Consider the following 17,138-nt stretch of genomic DNA (forward strand, 5'->3'; position numbering starts at 1 on the left):
CCTTCACCTTAGGAATTACTATCATTCCTAGAGAGACCTTCTAAGCAACCAATCCTTGCTTACCTTTCCCTCTAGTCTCTTATCCCTTGGCTACACTATAAGATCACTTTTCCCTTAGTTTCCACATGGATAATTAGCTGTTCGTGATCCCTATTTGATCCAAAGTTAAGCCTTTATGAGCTGTCATACCTGATGGCCATTTGCCTAGCCTTTCTCCCTAGGCTTTCCCATCTCCAGCATTTCCTTAACTTACAAATATACACTTACACAGCACTCCACCGATTTAACCTAAGGGATCTTCCACCTAGTTCCAAGATTCTCCCCAAATTTACATGGCTCCATGCCATTCATTGGACAAGAGTGCATCATCTCTTCTTATACAAGAGGTTCCATTTTTCAGCCTATTCCTTAGCACTCAAACCAGAGCATAATTATCTTAAACCCAACTCTTTCCATATCTCATTGGTAGTTTCTTGTGGTTCTATCTATTCCTCATCCTAGGTAACACTCTAAACCTTCTACTCCCTTGCTCATTATCAGCTTGATGATTCTATTTCCCTTTCCTTGCTTAGTCTGGACTTTGATCAACAATGGCTACACCATACAAGATAACACTTGCACACACCATTTCCCCTCATTGTTCACATGGACCCTCACTACAAGAGCCAAAGCTATCTTAAATACTAGCTTCCTCCCTCTCACAATCCAGCCTAAGTTTACACAATGAATATGACCAATTTTTTTTCTAGATTTCCCTATTGCTATACCCTGGTTCATAGGCTAGTTCGGACATTCCCAAAGGATTATACATGCTGTTTTTTTTTCCCAGCATCTCATATTCCATCCCTTGCTCTTAGCATCAGCTAATTTTAGGTCCTATTGTTAGAGTTTTCCCACATAGGTAAGAACCCTAGCTCTAGAAGTCCTAGGCATACCTATTTTACAACTCCACAACACCTAACCCTTCACACTAGAAGCAATTCCAGCAAGATTATATTCAATTCCAACAAGCTCATATACACTTGGGAATTCTTAGGGACACACCATCTCCTCTAGGTTCACCTCATCTCGCTCCACCATGAGACAAGGACCAGATAGGTTCCCCCTAGATCCTAGAAACTGATCTCTATTGGGCTTTTTGACATATATAAGGTTTGTTTTGGAGACTTCTACATTTGGTAACCTTACCAAACTACATGATTCCTATTCCCTTATACCTGCAAAATTTTCCTCCCCCTAATATCCCTAGCCTTAGATACCTTTCTTAGTCCTTGCCCACTATTGTGAGCCATCCTCAACAAATGACACTGCCTAATCTTATCATAGGCTATCTTTTAGTGGCTGCAACTTATCCACATATAAATGCAAGCATGCACCACATAATCCTCCATTCTTGAGGGTTGCTTCCATTTCTTTAAGAGATTCTTGTGCAACTTATTAGGACTCCAATTCTCTTCTATAGGAGAATACCTTTTTCTATCTAATTCTGCTAGGGACATTAGGCTTCATATTACAATTTCTAATATTCTGGAACAAGTCCATCATGCATCCTAATTTCTCCCATCTCCAATTCCCTTGATCTTAATTTATTGCCTAGACAAACCATTTCCCTCTCCACCATGTCTCTATGGGTAAATACCCATTTCCTATGAGAAGTACACCCTAAACCTAGAACCTATGCTACTTTTCTACATACCTAGAAAAACTATAGGACATCTGCACTCTCATAGCCAAAATCACACATGGTGTTGGAGCATTTGGGACTGGTTATCTCTTGGGATTCTTTCTTTCTATTTGGGCAGTCATTTTTCATATGCCCTTCTTCATGGCAATGAAAGCATTTAACCACTCTCTTGCCACTCCTAGACTTAGACCGAGACCTACCTTTTAATCTAGGGTCTCTTTTTTCTGTTCTAGAGTTCACTGCCAAAGCTTCTATGGTAGATTTTTGGAACTCTGACTTGTGTTGCAAATCCTTGGAATTCAAAGCTCCTATCACATCATCTAGGGTCAGCTTATCTCTTCCATGTTTCAAGATATCCACAAAGGTCTCATAGGACTTAGGAAGAGAGTGCAATAAGACCAATGCCTTATCCTCATCTTTATACCTAATATTTATATTTTCAAGATTCAAACACAGTTTATTAAAACTGTCCATTTGGTCTTGCAACCTTTGACCCTCACTCATCTTGAAAGAAAAAAATTGGGTTTTCAAGTACAGCTAGTTAGAGAGGGTTTTAGTCATGTAGAGTGCATCTAACCTTTTCAAAACTTCTCCGTGGTTGTCATCTTTGACACCTCTCGCAAGACTTTGTCTCATAGGCTTAGAATAAGGGTGTTAAAGGCTCTTTTGTTGGTTTCTATCCTCCTATCCTTGGTATCCTTTTTCTGGACTTTAGTTAGGGTTTCGGGCATAGGCTTTTCAGCCTCTAGGACATCCTCTAGTCCACGATTTCCCAAAAGGGATCTCATCTTCATCTTCCATAGGCCAAGATCGTTTTGACCATCAAATTTCTTAACATCATATTGTGCGACAGAGGCTATAGAAGCCATTCTTGCGGCTATGTGATGAAATTCTAAGTTCTTGATGGTTCTTGAATCTGGATGAGAAAACCCGGCTCTAATATCAATTTGTTATAAATTGGGAGCACTGCCAGCCTTATAATCCTCCAAGAAACCAATCAAACACCCCTCACAATCACTCACAACTCACTGGTCAACAACTCACAACACAACAGTTAATAAAGAACAGAAATAAAAGCATAAACAAAACAAGAAAGACAATCAAACCATATGCGGAGACATAATTTTTTCCTGGTTCATGCCACATGAATGACACTATATCCAGTCTTGAAACCACCACCGAGCAACCTTCTTTATTGATGGATAATAGTACATGACTTTCCCTCTTTCTCTCTCCTACGATACAAACTTTCCCAAGAATGTATAAGACTATTCTAACTCACAGTCTTCTCACTCTCTTGGCTCTCGTGAAAACAGAAAGAAAACATGTGATTCTTAGACCCTCAGCCCCCTTGCCCTATTTATAGAAAATAGGGTGATATTTCCTAGGGCTGGTTATGACATTATTGGATTTGCCCTCCACTAATAACTAATATTACAAAAGTGCCACCTACCTGTCAAATACCCCATAACCGCATACAAAATACTACACATAATTCTATCACTAACTTGAGACAATCTTCAACACCCATTATAGAAGATTTGATGGATGAATTACATGGGGCATCCATTTTTTCTAAGTTAGATTTGTGATCGGGGTACCATCAGATCTGAATGCACCCTGCAGGCATCCCAAAAACCGCCTTTCGAATCCACCAAGGCCTTTATGAATTCCTTGTTGTGCCATTTGGGCTCACTAATGCCCCGGCTACTTTTCAAGTCTTGATGAACCAATTATTTTCCCTTTACCTAAGAAAATTTATATTAGTATTCTTTGATGACATACTAATATATAGCCCTAACCGGGAACTTCATCTTTCCCACCTAAGGACCACATTCCAAATCCTTAAACACAATCAATTGTATGTTAAGAAGTCCAAATGCTTGTTTGCATAGAAGGGGGTTGAATATTTGGGGCATGTAATATCGGGGAAAGGAGTTAGTACTTATCCGAATAAGATCACTGCTATGACGGAATGGTCACAGCCTACCAATGTGAAGGAGTTGAGAGGGTTCTTGGGACTCACATGATACTACCAGAGGTTTGTCCCACACTATGGGATAATTAATTAGCCCATGACCTAATTGTTAAAGAAGGTTAAGTTCCAGTGGAACCTTAAAGCTGAAATGGCTTTTACAGCGCTCAAGGAGGCAACAACAAGGGCCCCAGTATTAGCTCTCCTTGACTTCTCAAAACCCTTTTTGATAAAGACAGGTGCCAGTGATATGGGGGTGGGTGCAGTGCTCATGCAAGAAGGTAGGTCGTTGGCATACCTTAGTCAAGCCTTAGCTCCAAGGCATTTGGGACTAAGTGTATATGATAAGAGCTACTAGCAGTATTAGTGGTAGCGGACAAATGGAGACACTATTTGGGGGTGGGGGGGGGTGTCCCTTTTATCATTAAGATTGATCATGACAGTTTGAGGCATTTGATGCAGCAGAGACTACACACCCAACTCCAGAGGAAGGGGGGGTATCTAAACTGCTGGGCTTGGATTATACAATCCATTATAGGCAAGGGAGAGAAAATAAAGTGGCCGATGCGCTTTCTAGAAGAGAAGAAAAGGCCAACTGCAGTGCCATTACAGCTATCGTCCCTGATTAGGATGTAATTTGAATAGAAATGAACAAAGATGAAAGCCAAATAGAGACAACAGAAAGAAAGAGGAAGGAAGCTGTCTAAAAAATGCCTCGATCGTTGCTTCATTAATGATAGGGAACTCCTATTTATACAACTGACTTATCTCTTTAATAATATTTTAAACATAACAAATAACAACTATAAGTATCAGAATTTACTAAAACAAATATAGCATACACTAATAAGCAAATCAAAAGCTTCAACCAACTTTAATTCCTTCAACATTCCCCCTCAATGAGGACTTCCTAGTGGTAGTAGAATTCAATTGCTTAGCCTCATCCGAACTTGAGTCCGCTGTTATAAGAGCATGAACAGGAGACCACCTAAGCCCAAGTCTGTTGCATAGAAATGAGAATCTGTCTTTTGGCAACCCTTTGGTGAAAATATCTGCTACTTGATACAATGTAGGAACATACCTAATCTCAATATCTCCATTTTCCACCTTCTCTCGAACAAAATGAACATCTATCTCATTTTCTTTTTACGAGAGTGAAATATTGGATTTTCTGCTATGCTCTTAGCTGCTAGATTATCACACCACAAAACTGGAACATTTGACAAAGAATAACCCAACTTAGTGCGGAGGGATTTTAACCACATAACTTCAGTTACACCTTGTGCCATGGCTCAATACTCAGCTTCTCCCACTGAGTGAGCAACAACAGACTGCTTTCTTGAGCTTCATGCCAGCAAATTCGAACCAAGAAACACACAAATACCACTTTTAGATTTTCTAGTTACCTTGCAGCTAGCATGGTCTGCATCAGTGTAAACTGTCAAAGCTAAATAAGATACATTAGGTGTAAACAATAGCCCCAATTCAATAGTACCTTTCAAATACCGAAGCAAACATTTACAAGCTGTCCAATGTTGTATTTTAGGAGTAGACAAGAATTGACTTGGCTTATTTACCACAAACGAAATATTTGGCCAGGTGTAGGTCAAGTATTGAAGTTCCTATAATGGTTTGATATAGTGACGGATTTGAGAAGATATCACCTTCATCAGTAAAAGAAATTCCCAAATTCATTGGTGTATTATATGGCTTGCAATCTTGCATACCAGCCTTGTGCAACAAGTCCATTGTATACTTAGATTGAGTAAGATACATTCCAGTCTTATCCTGAAATGTCTCAAACCCTAGGAAGTAGTTAACTGAACCTAAGGTTTTGAGAGCAAAATAGGTGTCCAAATCATGTATGCAGGCTTTAAGAGCTGAAGGATCAGAACCTGTGATAAGGATATTGTGGATAATTAAAGTTAAATAAGGAGGATTATCCGGCACTTTCATCCAAGATAATCCTCCTAATATGTCGGAATAATCAAGAGGGAGATAAGGCTGAATATCTCTCTTGTTATCTCTCCTTTTATTATCTTTTCTCTTATGTTTGTAAATTTGAAATAGATAGATAGATTAGAATTGTACATTAAGTAGGTCTCCTCTATCTCTATCTACTAGTGTATATATACACCTTGTATACCAGCTAATAAAGTAGATCTCTTTTTCTGTTCTTCCTGAATTAAAACCTACATGGTATCAGAGCCATATTTCATCCAAAGGCTCTCCTGATAATTCTCTCCTTCTGCCATTCCTCCCAAAGTCTCTTTTTTCCATTTAACCACCCACCCGTCTCATCAATATGGTCGGTAGTAGTATCCAGCCATCTGCGATCATTCCTTTACCCTCCAGCAATCAAGGCGCCAATGACAACAATATGTTCATTGTTACTTGACATAAATTAAATGGGCAGAATTACCTATAGTGGTCTCAATCTGTCTTGATGTTCGTATGTGGGAAAGACAAGGATGATTACTTAACCGGGGCAGCGACCAAACCATCGGAAAAAGAGCCTACATATCGGAGTTGGAAAGCTGATAATAATACGGTAATGTCTTGGCTTATTAATTCTATGGTGAATGAGATAAGAGAAAATTTTCTGTCATATGATACAGCCCAAGAGATTTGGGAGGCTGCTAGAGAGGCCTTTTTGCATGTAGAAAACACCTTCGAATTGTTTGAGATTGAAATCTTGCTTGATGATCTCAAACAAGGTGAATCTCACGTGACTCAATATTTCAATTCATTGAACAAATACTGGTTGTAGTTAGATAAGTTTGATAATATTGAATGGAAGTGCATAGAAGATTCTGAAAAATACAGGAAGATTGTGGAACAAAAGAGGCTATACAAGTTCCTAAGGGTCTGAACAAGAACCTTGATAGTGTTAGAGGAAGGATACTTGGTACAAAACCTTTCCCAAGTATCCGAGAGGCTTTTTTTGAAGCTAGAAGGGAAGAAAGTAGGTTGAAGATCATGCTTAAGCCAGTAGGCCCTAATCTGGAGCACTCAGTCTTAGTCACCCGGGGTACTTCACAGAATTCCAAGCCAAGGAACGGACGACCTTGGTGTGATCACTGCCACAAAGCAGGACATACCAAGGATACATGTTGGGAGATACACGGCAAACCCTTGGACTGGAAGCCAGCACATGAGAGAAAGAGCAAAAGTAGCCTGGTATCAGTGGAAGTTCCAACAACAGCTACCGCAACACTCCATTCAGCAAGGAACAAATGGAGTGGCTGCAGTCCATGTTTGGGAAGATTCAAATTAATCAGCCCTCAACCGTAGCATCAGGATCCATTGCCCACAAAGGTACTTATCTACATGCATTGATCACTAAAAGAGATTTATCCAATGTTTGGGTGATTGATTCAGGGGCTTTCGATCACATAACGGGTGAAATCAATCTGTTGTCTAATTTCCAGCCATGTGACAAGAATTGGACTGTTAGGGTGGCAGATGGTTCAATGTCAAGAGTTGTGGTAATCGGATCTATTACTCTCTCTAAAGATATTGTGCTAAAATCAGTTCTCTTGGTGCCTAATTTGGATTGCAATCTATTATCGATTAGTAAGCTGACATCTGATTTAGATTGTATTGCTAAGTTCTCAAAAAACATATGTGAATTTCAGGAACAGACTTCGGGGAGGATGATTGGCAGTGCTGAAGAAGGATTGGGGCTCTATCTCCTTACAAAGACTAACTCCAAAGATAACCTAGTTCAATCCAACACTAACTCGGCCATTCCTTCTATTTGTTCCTCCAATTTTTCTACTACTAATAATAGTGCAATTATGCTATGGCACTATAGATTAGGACATCCAAACTTTGTTTATCTTAGGAAATTATTCCCATCATTGTTTAAGAGTCAAGATCCACATCATATGTCTTGTGAAATCTGTCAATACTCTAAACATGTTTGGAATAATTATCTTAGTCAAAGTTATACTTCTTCATATCCTTTTTCATTGATTCATAGTGATGTATGGGGACCTTCTCGAATTAAAAACATAATTGGTTCTCATTGGTTTGTTTCATTTATTGATGACCATACTTGACTTACATGGGTATTTCTTATGAAACAAAAATCCGAAGTTGGCCCCGTATTCCAAATGTTTCATTCTATGGTGGAGAGACAATTCAATACCAAAATTCAAATCCTATGAATCGATAATGCCAAGGAATATTTTTCTTCAATCCTTGGCTCCTATCTTTAAATGGCATTATACATCAAAGTTCATGTGTGGATACACCCCAACAAAACGGTGTAGCAGAAAGGAAAAACTGCCATATCTTAGAATGTTCCTAAACAATTTTGGCGTGAAGCAATCCTTATCGCCACCTATCTCATTAACAGATTGCCTTCTCGAATCCTAAATCATCATACACCTAGCTAGGTTTTTCTAAAAACTAGTGTTAAAAAACGCGCTAAACGCTAGTCGAGCACCAAGCTGGGGCCTAGCGCCTAGGGCACCTAGGCGGGGCTTAGGCAGCGACAAGGAAAAATGGTTGTTTTTTTTTTTCCCTAATGAACTATCTAATGAACTAGTATTAATATATTATAGATAACAGCAAGCTTACTGCCAACGCAAGCAGCAATGCAAGCTTGTTGCTGCAACAAGCTTGCATTGGCAGCAATGCGCAACAAGCTTGCTGCTGCAACAAGCAGCAAGCAACGAGCAGTTGCAGCATGCATAGCGGAGGAAGACAAGATCGGAGGCGAAGGAAGATGGATACATACCGGCCAAGAGATGAGATTAATGGTGGCGGTGAACGACCAAGAGATGAGATCGGCGGTGAGAGAGAGAGAGAGAGAGAGAGAGAGAGAGAAAGAGACGACCCACGATGAACGACCAGAGAGAGGAAGGGAAAGGGGAAATAGAGAAAGGGAAGGGGGAAATAGATCGGCCCAGGCTGCATGTGACCTAGGCGGTTAGGCGCCGCCTCGGCCGTCTAGGTGGCGTCGTGGCCCGATTAATCGGACCCGATGCCTAGGGTGACGACCAGCCTTTCTTCGCCTTAGCCAGTGGCCGCCTAATGCCTAGGCGGGGCCTAGGCGACCGCCTAGGCCGAATTTTCGAACACTGCTAAAAACCTATCCTCACACTAGGCTGCTATCTCATATTCCTCTTAAAATCTTTGGGTGCATTGTCTTTTGTTCATGTACACCAATAATTTCCCAGAAAGCTTGACCCTAAATCTCTTAAATGCATTTTTATTGGATATTCCCCTCATCAAAAAGGGTTCAACTTTTAATCTCTCGAGCATCAGCGAATGTTTAATTCCATGGATGTCACCTTTTTTGAACATCAACCCTATTATCCCAAAACTAATATTCAGGGGGAGAATTAGGAGTGTTCAAAAAAATCGCCAGACCGCGATTTCTGGCCGAACCGGCCGGTTTTTTTTTAAGTAGCTATTCGATTCGGTTTGGAAAACTGCCAAACCGCATGGTTCGCGGTTTGGCAGACCGACGGTTCGGTTTTAAACCGAACCGCTCGCATATATAATATATAATTTAAAAAAAAATATAATTTAGATATTATAAATATAAAAAGGGGCAGGCGGTCTTCGGCTTTTCCTCTCATCTCTCTCCCATTTCACCCCAATCAAACCCTATCCCTAAGCCTCACTCTTGTTGCCACTGCCTCACATCGTCACGAGCTCCACCGTTGATATCTCCACCGCCCCCCACTATTGCCATCCACAACGTTGCAGTCGATGGTCGCTGACTCGTTGCATCTCGCTCTCTGTTGGTGGTCTGGTCGCTGCGGCGCTCCCTTTGCCTCTTTGTCGCTCTCGGCTTTGGTTCATTGCACGTCGACCTCTCTCTTGCTCGCTCTCAGACCCTCCACTCTTGATCCGTTCTATGGCCGTTGACTTCGGACAGCTCTGTGGCTAGCGGTCGCTATTGTGCGGGTTACCCAATGTCCCTGCCTCTCTCTCGCTCTCACTCACTACCACTGTAGGTTCTCTCCTTTACTGCTCTATTGGGTTCTGAGTGACTATTCTATGGGTTTGGTTGCTGGCATATTAGGGTTTCTTGTTTCTCAAATCGCAAAAACAGACCGCTCGGTCTGTTAAGAGGTGCAAACCGCATTTGGTGCATTTTTTTTTGCCAAACCTATGCTTTTGATCAATATTGCATGAGACCATGAAACTGCACCAGACTGCATCGCAATTTGCAGTGCGGTCTGGTGCGGTTTCGCGGACCAAACCAAACCGTGTGGTTTGGTTTAATGCCAAACCGCATGTGCATTTTAACGTGTTGAAAATTGTCCAAACCGCTCAAACCGCACTGTGAACACCCTTAGGGAGGATCAGTCGTCCTATGTTTCTCAAGAATATCAGTTTTGGGATGCTCTCCCGAGTCCCTCTCAACTTGATCCTATGCAGCCAAGTCCGAACCCTCAACTTGAGCCTTTGCCTACCTTTCATACTGCTCCCACAAGTTCCCTTAGTCCGCAGCCTTCTACTACCAAAGAACTTTAGGTTTACTCTCGGAAAAAGTCTAAAACAGAGAAAGAACCTCAATCCTACTCTCAGGCTGACCCCAATCCTCTCCAAAGTGATGAAAATCTTGATAGTGCAGCCACTAACAGTGATGAAAATATTGATAGTGCAGCCATTGATGACAGCATTGATTGGCCTATTGCATTACGAAAAGGAGTAAGGTTCTGCACTCATCACCCAATACACAATTACATCTCCTACAAAGATCTTTCATCACAGTTTTGTGTATTTTTATCCAACTTGAATAAGGTGCAGGTACCAAATACGGTTAGAGAAGCATTGAAACATCCACAATGGAAACATGTTGTTTTTTATGAGATGAATGCCTTAGAGAAAAATGGGACATGGGAGATAACCTCCTGGAAAGCAACTTGTAGGTTGCAAATGGATTTTTGTAGTGAAGTATAGGGAAGATGGGCAAATTGACTGATTCAAAGCTCGGTTAGTAGTAAAAGGGTTCACTCAATCTTATGGTATTGACTACCAAGAGACTTTTGCTCTAGTAGCAAAACTAAACACCATCTGAATCCCTACTATCTCTGGCTACAAATCTAGATTGGCCTCTCAAGCAACTAGATGTCAAGAATGCCTTTTTAAATGCAATCCTAGAAGAAGAAGTCTACATGGAAATCCCTTGTGGCTTTGAAACAAACTATACAAGAGATCAGGTATGCAAACTCAAACGATCCCTCTATGGGCTCAAATAATCACCGAGAGCTTGGTTCGAGAGATTTACAAGGATAGTCAAACAACAAGGGTACAATCAAAGTCAGGGATCCAAGGTATACTTCCTTGGAGATACTGAGATGCCTTCTTTGGATCTTGCTGTAACACCCGAAATCAATGTTATAAACTATGTATAATTTTTTAAGGGTGAAATTTTGAGTTATGAATACTCTTGAGGATTATTTTTGTGGATATGTGATTTCTTTAAGTATGACTTGATATGATTTAAATCTTCTAAATTATAAGAGATAAGGTAAGATTTAAATCCACATATGTAAGAATGATTCTCTTAAACAATTAAAAGTATGCTAAGTTATGACATAAGCCATGACATCATGCTAATATATGACACATGCCATGACATCATACTAACCTATGACTTAAGCAATGACATAATATCATTTAACTCTTATGTAATTCAACACCATTCTTCTAAGATATGATAAGATAATAAGAAGAAAGATAGGGATTGAATTACTTTAAGTAATTAATAAGAAGAAAGATAGGAATTGAATTACTTTAAGTAATTAACAACAAGAAAGATAAGAATAGAACTCCTTTCCTACACTATAAATATGGCCTTTCCCCTTTCACAAATCCTTAATTCATTTCTTCTTTGTTAGCTAATCTCTTTCTCCCTTTCTATTATATCATTACTCTTTTACTTACTACAATCAAGACAACTAGTGTGAAAACCTTGATTAAAGAGTTAAGTTGAAGGTAAGTACGTTATGAGCTATTTATGTGTTTTTATTAAATCAGGTTATGGTCCCTCATGTCATGTTTACAAGCAAGTTTTGGGACCGGAGTTTAGTAGCTACGCACAAAGATTCTTACCCCCCTCAAGTTGGTAGAATTTTTTGTGTCTCCTCATGTTGCAAGTTTAAGTTTTTCAAGCTTAAATACAACTAATGGTTCATATGTGCTTACTGAGATTTATCTCACTCCCCCTATGTTTTGTTTTTCCCCTATGTTATCTTTTTTCCCTCTTTAGGTGACTATGATTAAGAAGATTGAAGCATGGATGTGGATCGTGGTGATGATATTTCAAAAGGATTAGAAAAATTTAAATCCAGTTTTTCTTTATTTTAGAACAAAGTATTCCTATGTTAAATTCTAAAATTATGTATAAACGGTATAAAGTTTGTCTTTTGGAAATTTTATGCAAGTTTTATGAAAGTTTGATTCTCGGATAATATCTGGGTGTCACACTTGCAACTTCCATACCCAAGAAATACCTGAGATTTCCTAGATCTTTGATTTCAAACTCTCTTGCAAGCATTCCCTTGAGATTATTCATTTTAGCCTTGTCATTTCTTGTAATTATAATATCATTCACATACACTATAAGAATAGTTGGTACCTCCCATCTTATGTTTGGTGAATTAAACTCCAAGCTTGGTTTGAACAACATTTTCCAGCCCAAGCTTGAGGGGGAGTGTGGATAATTAAAGTTAAATAAGGAGGATTATCCAGCACTTTCATCCAAGATAATCCTCCTAATATGTCGGAATAATCAAGAGGGAGATAAGGCCGAATATCTCTCCTTTTATTATCTTATCTCTTCTGTTCTATATTTGTAAATTTGAAATAGATAGATAGATTAGAATTATATATTAAGTAGGTCTCCTCTATCTCTATCTACTTGTGTATATATAAATCTTGTATACCAGCTAATAAAGTATATCTCTTTTTCTGTTCTTCATTAAAACCTACAGATATCATCCACATACACCGAAAGACATAACACAGCCTTAGGAGTTCGTTTAATGAACAAGGATGCATCTGGGACTGATTGAATAAAACCCCAACTTTGTAAAGCTTGGTGTACCAAGCTCTCGGGGCTTGCTTTAGTCCATAAAGGGACTTCTTAAGTTTGCAAACATAAGAAAGAAATCGAGAATCAATAAACTCTTCTGGCTGTGCCATATATACATTTTCAGTTAGATCTCCATTCAAGAAGGCATTGTTAATATCAACCTGTTGTATATCCCAACCAAATTTTACAGTCGAAGAAAAGAGAACTCTTATTGTTGGAGCTCTTACAACAAGGCTAAAAGTCTCACCATAATCTATATCGGGTGTTTGTAAGAAACCCTTAACTACCAAACGAGTCTTGTGTCTAAGAATGGATCCATCAGATTTGTACTTTACACAAAACTCCTAATAAGGTTCATATCTGATGAGAAAGGAACTAAATCCCAAGTGTGATTAGACTGTAAAGTAGTGAATTCCTCCTGCATAGCCTTAGCCCAGTGGGGATTTAAGAGAGCTTCATGCACTAAACTAGGTTCTAAGGTAGTTAACAAAACATGAGGAGAAGTAGCCAAAGACTGTTTAGCTTGAGATTGAGTAAGCATAGGATGAATTGAAGGTGCTGGAGGAAGTTTGTACTTAGGTACACAACAAGGTTGAGAAGGCTGACAAACATAAGGTCTAGAGAAAGATGAAGAAGAGTGCTGAGATACAGTTGGGTTCTCCAAAGGCACTGGAGAGGTGTTGACTAAGCTACCACTATTAGTGTGTGATAAGGGAGTAATTGAATTACTGGATGACTGAAAAATATTAGGATAAGGAAACTCATTGGGGTTAAACTAAAGATGCCTTGAAACATACACTCTCCCTGAAGGATGTAAGCACTTATACCTTGCTTGATCATGGCTATACCCAATAAAAACACACTTAGAGGAATGAAAATCAAACTTATGCTGGTTATAAGGCCTGAGATAGGGAAAACAAGTGCATCCAAAAGGTTGTAGAGCAAAATAGTTAGGTTGTTTATGATAGAGCAGCTCAAATGGACATGAAAAATTAAGAACAGATGAAGGTAAAAGATTGATGAGATAAACAACTATATGGAAAGTTGCAACCCAAAAGGACAAAGGCATTCGAGCATGAGCTAGCAAGGTTAGTCCCATTTCAGCAATATGACGATGTTTTCTCTCAGCTAAACCATTTTGTTGGTATGTGTAAGGATAAGAAAAGAGAGGCTGAATGCCACAGGTGTGAAGGTAGGGTAAAAAGGCGGTAAACTCACCCCCATTATCAGTTTGTAAGGCCTTTAACTTTGACTTATATTGTATCTCTGCTAGCTTATGAAAATTAAAAAAAGTCTGAAGGGCATCAGATTTCAATTTTAAAGGGTAAAGCCATGAGTATCTTGTGTAGGCATCAACACAAACAATGTAGTAACGATAACTCTCAACAGAAGTAACTGGTGCTGGACCCCAAACATAATAATAGATTAATTCAAGAGGGTGTTTTGCTATGATAGGACAATTAGAAAAGGAAGTTGATGTGATTTGCCAATCTTACAGGAGTCACAAAAAGAAAGAGCAAACTTTGGACAAGAAACTTGAATTTTGTTCAGCACATGTTTTAGTACATGATAAGCAGGGTGCCCTAATTTCGCATGCCACTATTGTCCTACACAATCTACTTGAGCTACATTTACATTCAATAACAGATCTAGAGAAATCAGATGCTGTGTATACAACTTTTATTAGAAAAGGAAGGAACAACGTCTGAGGTCTTGAAACAACACTTGGTAGCAAGTCCTGAGGTCTCAAAAGGAGTGATGGTCTGAGATGATTTGGGCACAACATAATCAAAGGCTGACACCAACTGATACAGACCATCTCTAGTGTTCCTCGAAGAAAACCAGTATGGAGTCCTTGTCCTTAATCAAACAAGAAGTAGAGTTAAACTCAACAACTACATTGTTATCTCTTGTAAGTTGAGAAACACTAAGAAGACTCTTCTTCATATGAGGAACATGTGGTACATTAGGCAATGATAGAACAGATTGAGAACAAGATTGTGTATGCAAATGACCAAAGCCAACATGTGAAATAGGTAAGGCCTTACCATCACCATCAGTAACCTTATCATTGCCTTGATAAGGAGATGATAGAGATAAATTGTTGAGACTAGTGGTAATATGGTTGGTTGCACCAGAATCAACGAACCAAGGAGAATCAACATGAGAAGACAACTGAGAAAAGTTATTTGTTGGTTGAGGTGGATAATTGTAGGAGGTAGAACCTAGATCAGCCATAAAAGCTTCATTAGACTCATTAGGGCTGGCTAAATATGCTTGTGGTTCTGTTTGAACTTGAAAACCACCTCCTCGGCCAAACTGACCATAGCCTTGTAATTGACCATAACCTCGCTTAATATTCCTGTCAAATCAATGGTAACACTTGTCCACAAAATGGCCAGGTTTGCCACATAACTAACAATAAATTCGCTTGCCACTAGACTGGCCTCTACCTCGACCACCTCTATTCACATATCCTCCACGAGACATATTTCCTCCTCTAGTTCCTCCTCTACTGTTATTAATTGAATCATTACCAAATCTAGAACCATAGGTTGCAACATTGACATTAATAGCAGAATCAAAATTCACAAACGAAGAATCAACTGAATTCTTAGAGGCTAAGCATTGTTCATGCGTAAGAAGGAGATATTGCACCTTTTCTAGATTGATCTCATCCATTTGATAAGTAATCAAACTTACTACTGTGTCATAGTCATGATCCAGACCATTTAAGATAGATAATAACAAATCCTTGTCATCTAGAGGTTCACCAATTGTAGCTAGAGCATGTGCAATAGTCTTAATTCGCAGAATATAGTCATTAATAGAAAGCGAGTTCTTCTTAACTGACCGCAATTGTTGTTTCAATTGAAACGACTTTGCAACGGTCTACTGCGAATACAAAGTTTCAAGTGAAGACCATACCTCCTTCGAAGTCTCATAGTGTATCACTTGAGCGAGAACTTCCTTGTCCATTGTTGAGAATAACTAGCCAAGAAGCAGTTGGTCAGAACGAATCCATGTCATGTACGCTGGATTCAAAATTGTTGGATCCGAATCTTCTGCATAATTTGGATTCGGAATGTACTTTGAAGGTGTCTGAGACTCGTTTATGAATAGAAGAAGATCGAAGGCTCGAATGGTAGCTAGAACTTGTGCTTTCTAGAACAAGTAGTTATCGGTGTCGAACTTAATTGGAACGAAATTTAGAGATTTCACAATTGATGGAAAATCGATTTATGAATCGGAGGAATAATTTGATCGAGGCAGAGATGAGGCACTAGAATTGTGAGCAGCAGCCATGGATGTTACTTGTGGCTTTGATACCATGTAATTTGAATAGAAATGAACAAAGATGAAAACTAGACAGAGACAAGAGAAAGAAAGCGGAAGGAAGCTGTTTGAAAAATGCCTCGATCATTGCTTCATTAATGATAGGGAACTCCTATTTATACAACTAACTTATCTCTTTAATAATATTTTAAACATAACAAATAACAACTAAAAGTAGCAGAATTTACTGAAACAAATACAACAAACACTAATCAGCAAATCAAAAGCTTCAACTAGCTTTAATTCCTTCAATAGGGTAAAGGAGATCATAGAGAGCTAAGAGCATACTAAGTACCTTAAGGAACTGCAAGAACAGTTGGCAGTGGATCCTATGGGGAGCAGGGGATGTACCATGACATAGGGATTGATTAGATATCGTGGCACTATAGTAGTAGGGGATGATCAGAGGCTCAAATAGAGGATTATGCAATCCCTGCATGACTCTCCTTTGGGGGGCCATTCAGGCATTCAGGCTACCTACCACAGAGTAAAATAGATGTTCTTTTGGGCAGGACTCAAGAAAGAGGTAGTGGAATTTATGATATCTTGCCCTACTTGTCAGAGGTGCAAACATGAGCATGTGGCCTTACCAGGACTCCTCCAACCGTTGGCCATCCCAGAACAAGCTTGAGATGGGGTGTCCATGGACTTTATTAAAAGACTACCTAGATCAGAGGGCAAGGATGCCATATTGGTAATTGTGGACAGATTAACTAAGTTCGCTTATTTTGTAAGTCTCACTCACCATTTCACGGCCCAAGAGGTGGTCAAGTAGTTCCTTGACTCGGTGGTGAAGGTTCATGGGGTCCCAAAATCAATAGTGTCCGATAGAGATAAGATTTTTACAAGCCATTTTTGGCAGGAGCTGTTTAAAGGCTTGGGAGTAGGACTGCATATGTCCACGACATATCATATGGAAACAGATGGGCAAACAGAGAGAGTGAATCAATGTTTGGAGTCCTACCTACGTTGTATGTGTTTTGCCAAGCCTAAGAGTTAGAGCATATGGCCATCTATGGCACAATGGTGGTACAATTGAAGCTACCATAGTGCCATTAAGAAGTCCTCATTTGAAGCAT

At 39.4% G+C, this 17,138-nt stretch overlaps 1 protein-coding gene and 1 non-coding gene across 2 annotated transcripts in view; one reads left to right on the plus strand and one right to left on the minus strand.

Moving 5' to 3' along the window:
* LOC127788419 (PHD finger protein ALFIN-LIKE 1-like) overlaps positions 1-17,138 on the plus strand; it is a 58,551-nt gene that overhangs the window by 5,979 nt on the left and 35,434 nt on the right. The gene's annotated exons all lie outside the window — the stretch shown is intronic.
* Positions 15,386-15,492, minus strand: LOC127789420 (small nucleolar RNA Z247). Its single transcript, XR_008020588.1, has one exon. It is a non-coding gene; the product is annotated as a small nucleolar RNA Z247 (small nucleolar RNA).

Source organism: Diospyros lotus, chromosome 13 (genome assembly GCF_014633365.1).
Source record: "Diospyros lotus cultivar Yz01 chromosome 13, ASM1463336v1, whole genome shotgun sequence".
Classification (NCBI taxonomy): domain Eukaryota; kingdom Viridiplantae; phylum Streptophyta; class Magnoliopsida; order Ericales; family Ebenaceae; genus Diospyros; species Diospyros lotus.